This window comes from Podarcis cretensis (genome assembly GCF_951804945.1).
Source record: "Podarcis cretensis genome assembly, chromosome: 18".
Lineage (NCBI taxonomy): Eukaryota > Metazoa > Chordata > Lepidosauria > Squamata > Lacertidae > Podarcis > Podarcis cretensis.
The window spans coordinates 7,798,353-7,814,285 of record NC_137188.1 but is presented as its reverse complement, the minus strand read 5'-3'; the positions used below and the strand labels follow the sequence as shown (position 1 = coordinate 7,814,285).

The following is a 15,933-nucleotide window of genomic DNA, read 5'->3' as shown; positions in this document are numbered from 1 at the left end:
AATGCTTGCTACACCTGTTTGTGGAAAAGAACAAGCTCTGAAAGGTCCAGCCGGGTCATCGCGATTCAGACCAAATCAAGCTCAGCCTGTTTGGAGCACATTTGATATGCCTTCTGTTTGAATAGTTCCTTGTTGCTCCCCGGCACCAGATCCTGGTCTCTTCTGCCTGTCCACACACACACACACACACACACACACACCCTCCACAAGCTGTTGACCTCCTCTCTCTATTCATTCCTCGAGTTCCCCTGCTCCATCCGTGGCCAATTTTCATTCTGTCAGCTCCGGAAACCCAGTCCTCTTGCTAAAACATTCCTGGCCTCTCCCTTCCCTCTCGACGGAGATTCTGTCATTCAACGTTCTTCTGCAGTGCTCACAAACATTTCATGAAACGTGAGCTCAGCCTATGAGTTACTGCACACATGGGATAAGGCATGGGTAGGCAAACTTAAGGCCTGGGGGCCGGATCCGGCCCAATCGCCTTCTAAATCTGGCCCGCGGACAGTCCGGGAATCAACGTGTTTTTACATGAGTAGAACGTGTCCTTTTATTTAAAATGCATCTCTGGGTTATTTGTGGGGCTTGCCTGGTGTCTTTAGATGAGTAGAATGTGTCCTTTTACAGTGCTACCTCTAGATGCGAACGGGATCTGTTCCGGAGCCCCGTTCGCATCTAGAAGCAAACGTAACCAGCGACGGCACATCTGTGCACGCACGTGTCGCTTTTTGCCGCTTCTGTGCATGCGTGCGACGTCATTTTGAGTGTCTGCGCATGCGCAAGCGGTGAAACCCGGACGTAACGCGCTCCTTTACTTCCGGGTTGCCGCAGAGCGCAACTCAAATGCGCTCATCCCAAAGCACATTCAGCCCGAGGTATGACTGTATTTAAAATGCATCTCTGGGTTATTTGTGGGGCATAGGAATTTGTTCACCCCCCCCCAAAAAAAAAGTCCGGCCCCCCACAAGGTTTAAGGGACAGTGGACCGGCCCCCTGCTGAAAAAGTTTGCTGACCCCTGGGGTGGGGGGCTGGCGACAGGTAGCAGCTTAAAAAAAAATTCAGTACCAAGGACATAGATTGCTTACTGGGAGAAGAGAAATGTTTCCGCCTGGTACCTAAAGATATGCAACGAAGGTGCTAGGTGAGCCTCCCTGGGGAGAGCGTCCGCAAATGGGGAGCCGCTGCAGAGAAGGCCCTGTTCTCGTGTTGCTGACCTCTTGCGGAGGGGACACCCGAAGAAGGGCCTCGGGTGATGATTGCAGGGTGTGGGTTGGTTCATACAGGGAGAGGTCTTGAGCCGTTTAAGGCTTTATAGGTCAAAACCAGCTCGTTGAATTGGGCCTGGGAGCTAGCTGGCGGCCAGTGCAGTCGGGCCAGGCTTGGGGCTATGTGCTCACGCCATTTTGTCCTGGTGAGCAGCCTGGCCGTTTAATTTTGCAGCGACTGAAGCTTCTAGGCCACCTTCAGAGGCAGCCCCACGAAGAAGTAGGCCTCATGTAGCTTACGACACCCTGCAAATGTAAACACCGAATTTAAAAAACCACGGGTTCCAGTGGGGATCAGGTGTCGGTGTGAATCAGCCACTTAAGACTTCCAGGAATCTGGCACACCGAGTATTTCCGGCGTGGCTGCCTGCAGCTTCCATGCCGAGTTGAGCCGATACCGGAGGCGAGAGCCCTAAGTTGCAGAGAGCAGCTCCACCCAGGCGGGACCAGGTCTGCCTGTCTGCCTGCTTGCATCTTTTCCATCTCTCCTTGCCAAGGGAATTGCAGCACCCAGCACCTAGCTGGGAGGATGTGTTCGCCTTTAGCCTAGTTCATTTCCCATGCCATGTTTAGAACAGGAAAGGAAGCTCTCCCTCTTTCGCAATTCCATCCTTGACACCAAGTACACATTTGGTCAGGAGAAAGGACAGGGTCAGCGATGGAAAGATAGGCGTAGGCGACCAGGTCAGACTCTTTCCCCAAAGTAATGAAGAGCTGAGTCAAGGTCTACAGGAGAGAAACCGTCCCCCTACTCTTTTAAAAAGGTAAAGGGACCCCTGACCATTAGGTCCAGTCCTGGCCGACTCTGGGGTTGCGGCGCTCATCTCGCTTTATTGGCCGAGGGAGCCGGCGTACAGCTTCTGGGTCGTGTGGCCAGCAGGACTAAGCCGCTTCTGGCGAACCAGAGCAGCGCACGGAAACGCCGTTTACCTTCCCGCCGGAGTGGTACCTATTTATCTGCTTGCACTTTGACGTGCTTTCGAACTGCTAGGTTGGCAGGAGCAGGGACCGAGCAACGGGAGCTCACCCCGTTGCGGGGATTCGAACCGCCGACCTTCTGATCGGCAAGTCCTAGGCTCTGTAGTTTAACCCACAGCGCCACCCGCGTCCCACCCCTACTCTTTTAACTGGATTTAAAGGATCTGAAATCTTCTACAGGCAAAGCAGGTGTTCTAAGCAGTGTTAGAAATTCAGATATAAGGGGGAAAGGTAAAAGACCCCTGGACAGTAAAGCCCAGTCAAAGTCGACTATGGGGTTGCGGCGCTCATCTTGCTTTCAGGCTGAGGGAGCCGGCGTTTGTCCACAGACAGCTTTCCGGGTCATGTGGCCAGCAGGACTAAACCGCTTCTGGTGCAACGGGACACCATGACGGAAACCAGAGCGCACGGAAACGCCATTTACCTTCCCGCCAGAGCGGTACCTATTTATCTACTTGTACTTTTGGCATGCTTTCGAACTGCTAGGTTGGCAGGAGCTGGGACCGAGCAACAGGAGCTCAGTCCATCACAGGGCTTCGAACCATCAACCTTCCGATTCACAAGCCCAAGAGGCTCAGTGGTTTAGACCGCAGCTCCACCCGCATCCAACTCCATTCAGATATACCAGCCAATCGCCAAATGCCACCTTAAACCTAGGTTGCGGTCGCCACCTCTTGAAGCTCAAGAGGTGACTTTGGAGTCAGTCACATCCTTTTAGCCCAGCGGTTCTCAACCTGTGGGTCCCCAGATGTTGTTGGACTACAACTCCCATCATCCCTGAGCTCTGGCCTTGCTGTCTAGGGGTGATGGGAGTTGTAGTTCAACAACATCTGGGGACCCACAGGTTGAGAAAGGCGGAGGCGTTGTAGGGATTAACTGTAGAGGGGGGTGAACAAGGAAGAAGAGTTTGGATTTGACATCCCGCTTTATCACTACCCGAAGGAGTCTCAAAGCGGCTCACAATCTCCTTTCCCTTCCTCCCCCACAACAAACACTCTGTGAGGTGAGTGGGGCTGAGAGACTTCACAGAAGTGTGACTGGCCCAAGATCACCCAGCAGCTGCAGGTGGAGGAGCGGAGACGCGAACCCAGTTCACCAGATTACGAGTCCACTGCTCTTGAACACTACACCACGCTGGCCCCTTGAGAGAAAAAGCTAGGATATAAATGCAACAAATAAGCTCTTCTGCTTCCCTGCTTAAGGAAGCTGGAGGGGCCAGCCTCATGGAGATGTCAATCGCCAATGTGGCAGCCAGAGATCTCCACAGGGTCACAATTGGACCCCTGCCAGTTGCAAAACACCTGGCATCCGAGGAATTTCAAGCCCTGCTCCTAGGACCTAGTCAGAAGTTCTAAGCACCACACGAGGGGTAAGGAAAATTTTTCAGCAGGGGGCTGGCCCACTGTGCCTCAGACCTTGTGGGGGGCCAGAATATATTGGGGGGGGGGTTGAACAAATTCCTATGCCCCACAAATAACCCAGAGATGCATTTTAAATAAAAGTACACATTCTACTCATGTCAAAACACCAAGCAGGCACCACAAATAACCCAGAGATGCATTTTAAATAAAAGCACACATTCTACTCATGTAAAAACACCAGGCAGGCCCACAAATAACCCAGAGATGCATTTTAAATAAAAGCACACATTCTACTCATGTAAAAACACCAGGCAGGCCCACAAATAACCCAGAGATGCATTTTAAATAAAAGCACACATTCTACTCATGTCAAAACACGCCAAATCCTGCACCATCCGCGGGCCGGATTTAGAAGGCGATTGGGCCAGATCCGGCCCCCGGGCCTTAGTTTGCCTACCCATGCACTAAACTAGGGGTTTGCAGGGCTGTGTGAGTGCCCGCACCCACGATTTCCGGCGTCTCCGTCTGTGCAGACACGATTTCCGGTGGCGCGAAGCAAGTCCCTGCGCCGTGCTGCGCCGGTTTAGCACAGCGCGCGGGGACTCGCCGAGCGGGCGGCTCAGTTCGGGGCCGGCTCGGGGGGCCGGTAAAATGACCCTCGTAGGACGCTTGTGCCCCATGGGACTTAGGTTGCTGACCCCTGCACTACACCAAGCTAGCTCTCCAAATGTGGATGGGGCCGCCGGCCTGATCCCATGGGGCTTTTCTTACGTTAATAAGGCTCGAATGAGGGGAGAGGGATCTATTTGCTGCTCTGCAGAGCTGGACAGGCAATGGGATTTTTTTTGGGGGGGGGGTAGTGGTTTGAGTGGAAAAGCAGGAGGGCCAGGGAACCAGCACCTTGAAACCTACTTGAAGGAAACAGGATGCCTACTAGAGCTCACACACCCAACCCCCCCCCCCAGTCTAAAAAGAAGGGACTGTTGACATTCTTTTGCAAGCTCCGGTTTCTCGCTGCGCCTCCCCCTGCCCTGGTTTCTGAAAAGGAACGTTCAGCACACTTTGGGGAAGCCTCTGCAGAAGCTCTCGCGGGGAGCAGGCAAGCTCCGGTTTCTCCAAAAAGTGGAAGGGAGGCATGAAACCTCGACCACCTGGGGCTGGTTTGCATGGCCCTTCCTCCCACCGACTGCCCCAAGAAAGCAGAAATAAGCAGAGGGGCAGGAAGAGGAGGCAGGGAAGGATCCCAGGTTTCCGACGCAGGATAACAACTTCCTTTGTCATCTCATTTGTTGCTGTTGTTGTTGTTTAGTTGTTTAGTCGTGTCCGATTCTTCATGACCCCATGGACCAGAGCAAGCCAGGCCCTCCTGTCTTCCACTGCCTCCCCCAGTTTGGTCAAACTCATGCTGGTAGCTTCGAGAACACTGTTCCACCATCTCGTCCTCTGTTGTCCCCTTCTCCTTGTGCCCTCCATCTTTCCCAGCATCAGGGTCTTTTCCAGAGTCTTTTCTTATGAGGTGGCCAAAGTCTTGGAGCCTCAGCTTCAGGATCTGTCCTTCCAGTGTGAGAATCACACACCTTTGGTTAAATATGGTTGGATGGCTATCTGCCCTGGTTGCTTTAGTTCAGGGGTAGGCAAACCAAGGCCCGGGGGCCGGATGCGGCCCAATTGCCTTCTCAATCCGGCCCGCGGACGGTCCGGGAATCAGCGTGTTTTTACATGAGTAGAATGTGTGCTTTTATTTAAAATGCATCTCTGGGTTATTTGTGGGGCATAGAAATTCGTTCATGATTATTTTTTTCAAAATATAGTCTGGCCGCCACAAGGTCTGAGGGACAGTGGACCAGCCCATGGCCGAAAAAGGTTGCTGACCCCTGCTTTGGTTGATATTCCTCCATTGCAGGTAAAAGGTAAAGGGACCCATGACCATTAGGTCCAGTCGTGGCCGACTCTGGGGTTGCGGCGCTCATCTCGCTTTATTGGCCGAGGGAGCCGGCGTACAGCTTCCGGGTCATGTGGCCAGCATGACTAAACCACTTTTGGCGAACCAGAGCAGCGCACGGAAACGGCGTTTACCTTCCCACTGGAGTGGTACCTATTTATCTACTTGCACTTTGACATGCTTTTGAACTGCTAGGTGGGCAGGAGCAGGGACCGAGCAACGGGAGCTCACCCCGTCACTGCAGGGATTTGAACCGCCAACCTTCTGATCAGCAAGTCCTAGGCTCTGTGATTTAACCCACAGCGCCACCCGCGTCCCTTCTCAAAGCGTTTTACAACACGTTAAAACATGCATTCAAACAATCTAGAATGAAACAAATTCAAGCTTCAAGGAAAACGTTTCAGCTTCTTCTCTAAGCACCTAGAGATCTCCAGGTGATCGTAACTGGACCCGCACCAATCGCAAAACGCGCCTGGCTAATTTCTAACACCGATTCCCTGCCGGTTCTGCAGGTGTGGAAGCAGTTGAGAGGGCTTTGTTCAATATAAATGACTCCCCCCCACACACAAGCTTTTTTTTGTCAACGCTCCACACAAAGTCCAGGAAGTGGAGCAGGGAAGGAAGAGCATCTGTTGAGTAACTGCTTCAAAAGTCAACAAGGGCCTCATCTAATTGTTTAGGACTTAAGCAGCAGGGAGAGGAGTTGTGAACTTGATAAAGAGCTCTAACAAGTTGGGTGAGACGACGCAATCGTTGCCAAAGCAGAAATGTGGTTCTGTGCAGGCCATGCGTTAACCTCCTTGACCCCATCGGCCGACATCTCCCTGCTGTATGGTACAGCCAGCCTTGCCTCCCAGATAAACCCCCTTCCCACCACCAGTGTTAGAAATTAGCCAGGCGTGTTTTGTGACCGGCGCAGGTCCAATTGCAAACACGTGGAGATGCCTGGATGCTACATTGGCGACTGACATTTCCATCTGGCTGGCCCCTCCAGCTTCCTTAAGCAGATGAGCAGAAGAGCTCGTTTATTGCATTTTATCTCCCACCTTTTTCTGCAAGGAGCACATGGTCCACCGCCTCTCCACAGGTAATCCCAACACCCCTGCGCAGTAGCTTAAGAGGCTGCGACTAGCTCTAAGGTCACCCAGTGAGTTTCTTGGAGGAGTGGGGATTTGAAACCTGATCTCCCAGGTCCTGATCCGATACTTTAACCACTACACCCCACTGCTCCTGCTATGGGGCAGCTCTATAAATTAAGTAGGTAAACAAACAGGGGGAGAGCTAAATGTCCCTTAGAGAAGGATCTGAAATCTATCCCTTGAAGCTGGCATTAGTTTTATTTTGGATCGTTTTATTGTATGTTTCATAAACCGCTTTGAGATGTTTTTATTTAAAATGGCATAGGAAAACTCGGCCCTCCAGATGTTTTTGGGACTACAACTCCCATCATCCCTAGCTAGCAGGACCAGTGGTCAGGGATGATGGGAATTGTAGTCCCAAAACATCTGGAGGGCCGAGCGTGCTTATGCCTATGTAAAGCAGTAAAGAAATGAAACGAACAGTAATAAAACCGAAAAAGAAAAGAAAGAAAAGGGGAATAAGATAAAGATGGTGCAAAGACATAATAATATAATAATAATAATTTATTATTTATACCCCGCCCATCAGGCTGAGTTTCCCCAGCCACTCTGGGCGACTCCCAATCAAGTGTTAAAAACAATACAGCGTAACATATTAAAAACTTCCCTGAGCAGGGCTGCCTTAAGATGTCTTCTGAATGTCAGGTAGTTGTTTATCTCTTTGATATCTGATGGGAGGGCGTTCCACAGGGCGGGTGCCACTACCAAGAAGGCCCTCTGTCTGGTTCCCTGTAGCCTCACTTCTCGCAATGAGGGAACCGCCAGAAGGCCCTCGGCACTGGACCTCAACGTCTGGGCAGAACGGTGGGGGTGGAGACGCTCCTTCAGGTATACAGGACCGAGGCCATTTAGGGCTTTCAAGGTCAGCACCAACACTTTGAATCGTGCTCAGAAACGTCCTGTGAGCCAATGCAGATCTCTCAGAACCGGTGTTATGTGGTCCCGGCGGCCACTCCCAGTCACCAGTCTAGCTGCCGCATTCTGGATTAATTGAAGTTTCTGGGTCACCTTCAAAGGTAGCCCCACGTAGAGCGTGTTGCAGTAGTCCAAGCGGGAGATAACTAGAGCATGCACCACTCTGGCAAGACAGTCCGCGGGCAGGTAGGGTCTTAGCCTGCGTACCAGGTGGAGCTGGTAGACAGCTGCCGTGGACACAGAGTTAACCTGCACCTCCATGGACAGCTGTGAGTCCAAAATGACTCCCAGTCTGCACACCTGGTCCTTCAGGGGCACAGTTACCCCATTCAGGACCAGGGAGTCCTCCACACCCACCCGCCCCGTCCCCCAAAAACAGTACTTCTGTCTTATCAGGATTCAACCTCAATCTGTTAGCCGCCATCCATCCTCCAACATTTCGTTGTGGCGACTGCACCCTAGGTTCAATGTGCCATTTGGAGAGCAGCTTTTACATCTGAGTTTTTAACTGTGCTTTTATGGCAACGCTACTCTTTATTCAGACAACTTGCTGACTGAAAATGAGAAGTACCTCTTCACCCCTGCCTTGCCTGAGTCTTTTCTGAACCATGATTCTCAGCACAACGATGTCACCACTTCCTCTGTTTTCCAAGCCGCAAATATCTGCAAGTTCTTCCCGCAGCCAGCGCAGAACCAGGAAACTGCCCAAGAAAGTCTCACATTGAAGCAACGAGGCTTGCAAGCTGGGCCTCCAGAAGGATCTCCCCCCGCCCCCCAAAAAACCCCTGATGCAAGCACACAGATACTCTCAGAGCGCTTGCCAGTATAAATGCACTGAGACAAACAGAACGGATAAAAAGTTCCCGGCGCAGAGAGAAAGGGACAGATGGTTTTAAGATATGCACAAGCGGCAGCAAATTGCAACGGAGGAGGAAGATGGCAGGATAACAATAAGCGGCCATCTGCTCGCTCTCTTCACCCCATATGGAGGAGCAGAAGGAAAGGTGAACTAGATACAGCACAGGGCAGGGGTCTAAGAGAAATAGCTGGGTGACAGGACATCTGCTTTGCATGCAGAAGACCTCAAGGCCAAGCCAGGAAACCCTGGGGTGCTGCTTCCAGTCAGCATACAGCGTCAGTAACCAACTCTCCGGCTCAGAATCATGCTGCTTCTTATGCGGTATCGCGGTTAACAACACAGAGAGCTGATTTATTCTCAGCCGGCGGCCACAACAAGACCCCGAAACGAATCTTGAAGCGAGTTTTGCAGCAAGGCGTCAACAAAGCGCTTCAGACTCCTAGGCTGTTCGAACCGGCCATGTTTCCAATTTGTCCGTGCGAGACGCTATCCAATAACAATAATAATAAATTTATCTTTATACAAATATTAAGGGCCTGATCCATCCCTAAGGGAGGACTGTTTAAAACTACCAAGTACTGTCGACTGGTTCCTGGGGATTTGACTCGAGAGTCAGTGAAAAGATGAGGCCAGCCGCAAACAAACTCCATCTCTGCAATTAAAGCAGTGCTCAATTTATGGTGGGGGCGTGGGAGAGAATGAATCAACTTTGTTATGAATCAGATCCGAGACCAAAATAGCTGGTGACTTCATTTGTTGCGGGTCTATTTTAATTTTTTTCAGCGACTGTAGGGTGCGGTATACATGTCACGCATGCATGTATATTTATATACATATATTCATTATGAATTGGAACACCCCTTTGAGGTAAAGGTAAAGGGAACCCTGACCATTAGGTCCAGTCATGGCCGACTCTGGGGTTGCGGTGCTCATCTCGCTTTACTGGCCGAGGGAGCCGGCGTACAGCTTCCAGGTCATGTAGCCAGCAGGACTAAGCCGTTTCTGGCGAACCGGAGCAGCGCACGGAAATGCTGTTTCCCTTCCCGCCGGAGCAGTGCCTATTTATCTACTTGCACTTGACATGCTTTCGAACTGCTAGGTTGGCAGCAGCAGGAACCGAGCAACGGGAGCTCACCCCGTCGCGGGGATTCAAACCGCCAACCTTCTGATCGGCAAGTCCTAGGCTCTGTGGTTTAATCCATAGCACCACCCGCTTCCCTCTCTTTAGGGTACCATAGCTAAATCAAGGAACAGGTTTCTCCTATGTTCGGAGACAACTGAATGCTATTTCGAATCAATATGGCAGGCTGATTTTTTCTCAAATACTGCACTGATTTTTATTTCTGTTGTCTTAGAAATCAGAATTACCAAGTGATGGGTACAAGGCTACCAATTTCTTTGGCCACTGCACAAACATGACAAAGCTTCTAATTGCAACTGTGCAGTGTTAGAAAGCCAGGTATATAAGCTAGGCGCCAAATGGCTCCTTAAACCAAGGTTAAGGTAAAGGTAAAGGGACCCCTGACCATTAGGTCCAGTCATGACCGACTCTGGGGGTGCGGCGCTCATCTTGCTATATTGGCCGAAGGAGCCGGCGTACAGCTTCCGGGTCATGTGCCCAGCATGACTAAGCTGCTTCTGGGGAACCAGAGCAGCGCACGGAAGCGCCGTTTACCTTCCCGCCGGAGCGGTACCTATTGATCTACTTGCACTCTGATGTGCTTTCGAACTGCTAGGTAGGCAGGAGCAGGAACCGAGCAATGGGAGCTCACCCCGTTGTGGGGATTCGAACCACCAACCTTCCGTTCGGCAAGTCCTAGGCTCTGTGGTTTAACCCACAGTGCCACTCGCGTCCCAAGGTTACAGTCACCAAAATGGAAAGCCCAGAGTTGACATTTTGGGGCAAGACGGTTCTGAAGTCTTTATTTTTCAAGCAACGGACTGACTGTTTATCAGTCATTTAAACATCTGGCTAGCTGGCGAAACTTGAGCTAGGTTAAGAACTCTGAGAACTTAAGGAAGATCCAGGGGCAGGCCACAAACATAGATTGGGCCATTCCCGCCTCTTTTTTCTTAATGGTGACTCGGACCATTCATAACGTAGGAATATTCTTCATAACTGTGAGCAAGGCGGGAGGGGTATCTATTTACAGTGGTGCCCCGCAAGACGAACGCCTCGCAAGACGGAAAACCTGCTAGACGAAAGGGTTTTCCGTTTTGGAGGCGCTTCGCAAAACGAATTTCCCTATGGGCTTGCTTCGCAAGGCGAAATGTCTTGCGAGTTCCTGCAGGTTTTTTCCCTCCCCCCCCCTTTTCCTAAGCCGCTTATCAGCTGATCCGCTAAAAGCCGCTAAACCGCTAATAGCGCTAATCCGCTAAGCTGTCACTGGGCTTGCTTCGCAAGACGAAAAAACGCTATACGAAGAGCCTCACGGAACGGATTAATTTCGTCTTGCAAGGCACCACTGTACCTCGGGTTACATAGACTTCAGGTTACAGACGCTTCAGGTTACAGACTCCGCTGACCCAGAAATAGTACCTCGGGTTAAGAACTTTGCTTCAGAACGAGAACAGAAATTGTGCTCTGGCGGCGCGGTGGCAGCGGGAGGCCCCATTAGCTAAAGTGGTGTTTCAGGTTAAGAACAGTTTCAGGTTAAGAACGGACCTCCGGAACAAATTAAGTACTTAACCCGAGGTACCACTGTAATGTTGTCCACTGCTCTTGCACAGGCCGCACAGGAAAAGCATTTTGGTTCCTGAAATTCGTTCTGATTGTGCAGATAAAAACAGAGCGGATAGAATTCTACAGGATGTGTTGCTAAGCTTGTGAAAACTGTCCAGATTCCCCCAAGCATTCACCTCCAGATGGTGGAGATGTCAAGACGGTATCTCGCGAGGGTTGGGGATAATTTCTAGGCCCTGGACAGAATAATACATTCCCCATCCTGCGGTAGCTTGGGAGAAGGGCTGCAAACTTGTAAATTGGCATGTTGTAAGAACGCTGCATTTCTCAGCTCAGTTGGGTTTGACAGATGTGTGCTCTGAAAAGGGCTTTTGATTCCTCTCTGCGCAACCAGAGCGGTTCCCTCGAAATGTGCTCTGGTATCATCATCGTCCCCACCCCACCCAGCACTGATAATGGATCCAAGTTTACAATTCTTCTGTGGCCAGAAGGGACTGTACTTTGTGGCTGGAGCGAAAGCGGGGAGCCTGATCCTGCCACACCTTTTTAAAAAAAGGATTTTGAACTATGACAACCCTGCACATTTCAATATAGTTTATATTAATAAGTGTAGGCATGGTGCCAGCACAAGACAAATGGACATTATCCCCACCCACTCCACCCCACACAAATGCACACAGATGTAGCACACAGGCCCATTCAGTTACTTATAACAATAGCTACCCAGAACCCATGAGTGGGGGCGGGGAATACACATACGTTACAAGGAGGACCTGCAACAAATTGTTGCAGTACATCCCCACCCCCTTCACAGCAATACTGTAAGCTGCTAGGGCTCAAGCAATCCAATCTCCACCACCATTTTCTGCAGCCCCCCCCCTCCCCACAATGACACTTTTGGAGCCAGAAGGAACTGGGAGGGCAGAGAATGCTCACTTCTCATTGGACAAGGATGTCCGGTGTGGATCTTTACTTTTAATTTGCATTTTTTTAAAATACACCTCTGCATAGCTTGCTGAGTTTCTGTAAGTATAGTAAAATGTAAAGGTAAAGGTAAAGGACCCCTGGATGGTTAAGTCCAGGCGACTATGGGGTTGCGGCAATTATCTCGCTTTCAGGCCGAGGGAGCCGGCGTTGGTCCACAGACAGCTTTCTGGGCCATGTGGCCAGCAGGACTAAACCGCTTCTGGAGCAACAGGACACCGTGACGGAAGCCAGAACGCGCAGAAACGCCATTTACCTTCCCGCCGCAGCGGCACCTATTTATCTCCTCGCACTGGCATGCTTTCAACTGCTAGGTTGGCAGGAGCTGGGACGGAGCAACGGGAGCTCACTCCGTCGCAGGGATTCGAACCACCGACCTTCCGATCGGCAAGCCCAAGAGGCTCAGTGGGTTAGACTGCAGCGCCACCCACATCCCTTGCAAGTGCAGTGGTACCTTGGGTTACATATGCTTCAGGTTACAGATGCTTCAGGTTACAGACTTCGCTAACCCAGAAATATTACTTTGGGTTAAGAACTTTGCTTCAGGATGAAAACAGAAATCGTGTAGCGGCGGCGCAACAGGCCCCATTAGTTAAAGTGGTGCTTCAGGTTAAGAACAGTTTCAGGTTAAGAACGGACCTCTGGAACGAATTAAGTACTTAACCCGAGGTACCACTGTACAGGAACCTCTCCCACCAGTATACTAATTATGCATATTATTCAAATTAGAAACCTAAGCTTTCTAACAGAATGTATCAAGAAGCTGCTGGGCTTGCTGACTGGCGCTGATTAAGGAGTTGGCTATCCAACAAAACCTTCAGCCCCCGAATGTTGCTCTAACTCCCATGTGTGTATATTTACATATTTTTACAGATTTCCATGGTTTGCTTGGTTTTGGGCTCTTCAACAGGAGGATTTTTAGGAGCACACGACTCTGTCCGTTCTTATACCTCAACGTTGCCTGGCGTCTCTCCAGGAATTCAGACCAGGAGTCTTTTCCAGCCGTCCCTAGAGAGGCTCTGCCACCGATTTACGGTCCCATCCCAAATCCACCACAGATACAGGAATGAATATATATATATATATATATATATATACACACACACACATAGGGACGCAGGTGGCGCTGTGGGTTAAAGCCTCAGCGCCTAGGGCTTGCCGATCGAAAGGTCGGCGGTTCGAATCCCTGCGGCGGGGTGCGCTCCCGCTGCTCGGTCCCAGCGCCTGCCAACCTAGCAGTTCAAAAGCACCTCCGGGTGCAAGTAGATAAATAGGGACCGCTTACCAGCGGGAAGGTAAACGGCGTTTCCGTGTGCGGCTCTGGCTCGCCAGAGCAGCGATGTCACGCTGGCCACGTGACCCGGAAGTGTCTCCGGACAGCACTGGCCCCTGGCCTCTTAAGTGAGATGGGCGCACAACCCCAGAGTCTGTCAAGACTGGCCCGTACGGGCAGGGGTACCTTTACCTTTACCTTTATATACACACACACACACACACACACATACACACATATATAAACTCCAGAAGTTTGCACATTAAAATGAACTCCCACAACACTGTATTATTATTATTTTTAAAAAACAGCCCATAATTCATTAAGTTCGACAACCAAGGTACAACTGTACAGTTTAAAAGCATGAAAATAAGTGAAACAAAGCAATAATGCCCCTGCTTCCCACAGACACATTTAAAAGTAGAACAAGGTTTTCCAAGCTTGGGTCTCCAGCTGTTTTTGGACTACAATACACACTACCCCTGACCACTGGTCCTGCTAGCTAGGGATGATTGGAGTTGTAGTTCCCAAAACAGCTGCGGACCCAAGTTGCAGGGAAACCCTGCTGTAGAATATTAATCAGCCAAAGGCCTGGTTGAAGAGGACCGTTTTCACCTGGTGCCTAAAATATACAATGAAGGTGCCAGTTGAACCTCCCCGGGGAGAGCATTCCACAAATGGGGAGCCAGCACAGAAGAGGCCCTGTTCTCGTGTTGCCACTCTCCAGACCACATGTGGAGGAGGCACAGAAAGAAGGGCCTCAGATGGCGAATGCAGAGTCTGGGTTGGTTTATATAGGGAGGGGCGGTACTTCAGGTACTTCAGGCAAATACAGGCATTGCTCGGCGATATTGTGTGTTCTGCTCCAGATAACCACAATAAACCGAACAAAGCAAGTCGCACCATTTTGGGGGTTTCTCATGGCATATAAAAGTTACGCTTACTCTATATTGCAATCTATTAAGCCAGGGGCACCTGGCTGCAGGGGCAGGAGGGGGAAAAATCCAGCTCCAGCCTGCTCCACTCCTGTGGTCAGAAGAGGGGTGGTGGCAGCAACAGGTGTGTGTGTGTGTGTGTGTGTGTTCCTTCACCTGGAATCTACCAGGCTGCCAGCAGCTGCCCCCCACGCCCTTGCAAGGAGAAATATCTGCGAAGCGCAACCTGTTTCTAGTCGCCTACAGGTGATGGTTCCTCGCCACGGCAGCCAAACAAAGCTGTTACAAAGAGGGACTCTGAGCAATCTACCCAACTTAACCCCAAACCGGCGCCACACAAGAACATAATAAGGACACATCGAGTGGGCACCTAGATATGGCATAGGGCAGCCCCACAAGCAAGACCTGGGTCACAACAGCACTCTGCCCACCTTTGATTCCAAGCAACTGGTATTCCACCTCACGAAGCCATGAATCACAAAACCCTTTTCTGCCATGAAGCAACGAGCCAACCAGACATGTTGCCTTTGGGCTCAGGCTTTTTGGCATTTTGTTCAAATGCGCTTTCCGGCCAATGCTGGTTCAGTGGTGCTGACCCAACAGTGGAAGTCCTAGAATTAGGCAGTTGCTGCCCCACTCCATTTCCAACCACTAAGAGGGCACCGCACCGGTGTAGCTGCTATGGTGATGCAATGCTTGCTCACGACAACCAGAACCGACACACCTTCCTCAGTCCACCTGTCCTGTTCCAGAGAAGACCTGCGAATCAGCGTTGCACTGTTCCAAGCGGCCTTGGAACTCAGTACCCAACCGTTTTCAACCAGCAATAATAATAATAACCATCATAATGGGGGGTGGGGGGGGAGGGAGGCTGACATTAAAAGGGAAGATGGATCAAGAATTAGCCTGGAGATTGTCACACAGGAAGAACAAGGATATACCGTATTTTTTGCTCTATAAGACTCACTTTTCCCCTCCTAAAAAGTAAGGGGAAATGTATGTGCGTCTTATGGAGCGAATGCAGGCTGCGCAGCTATCCCAGAAGCCAGAACAGCAAGAGGGATTGCTGCTTTCGCTGCGCTGTGATCCCTCTTGCTGTTCTGGCTTCTGAGATTCAGAATATTTTTTTTCTTGTTTTCCTCCTCCAAAAACTAGGTGCGTCTTGTGGTCGGGTGCGTCTTATAGAGCGAAAAATACGGTAGTTTGAGTGCCTCACTTGTAGCTCTATAAATCATTTAACGTGCCAACACGAAGTTATTAACACCGCAGTTGTTGTAGAAGGCGTTATTATTTTGACCGGAATGCAATTGACATTAATAAGATTCTGGAACGCAGAAATAAAGCAATAAATAAAGAATAAATAAAGAAGTGTGCATGCACACGAAAGCTCATACCAAGAACTAACTTAGTTGGTCTTTAAGGTGCTACTGGAAGGAATTTTTTTGTTTTGACTATGGCAGACCAACACGGCTACCTATCTGTAACTGCATCCATTCTAGCACACTGGGGGAGGCACCTAAATTATAGAATTCGGTATTTGAATGGTTGGTATTAGTAATTGTATTATAATTTGGTATTGTTATGATGAGGCTGTTATTGGG

General features: G+C 50.4%; 1 protein-coding gene across 2 annotated transcripts in view; it reads right to left on the bottom strand.

Moving 5' to 3' along the window:
- SH3GL1 (SH3 domain containing GRB2 like 1, endophilin A2) overlaps positions 1-15,933 on the bottom strand; it is a 62,020-nt gene that overhangs the window by 45,046 nt on the left and 1,041 nt on the right. The window lies entirely within an intron of this gene.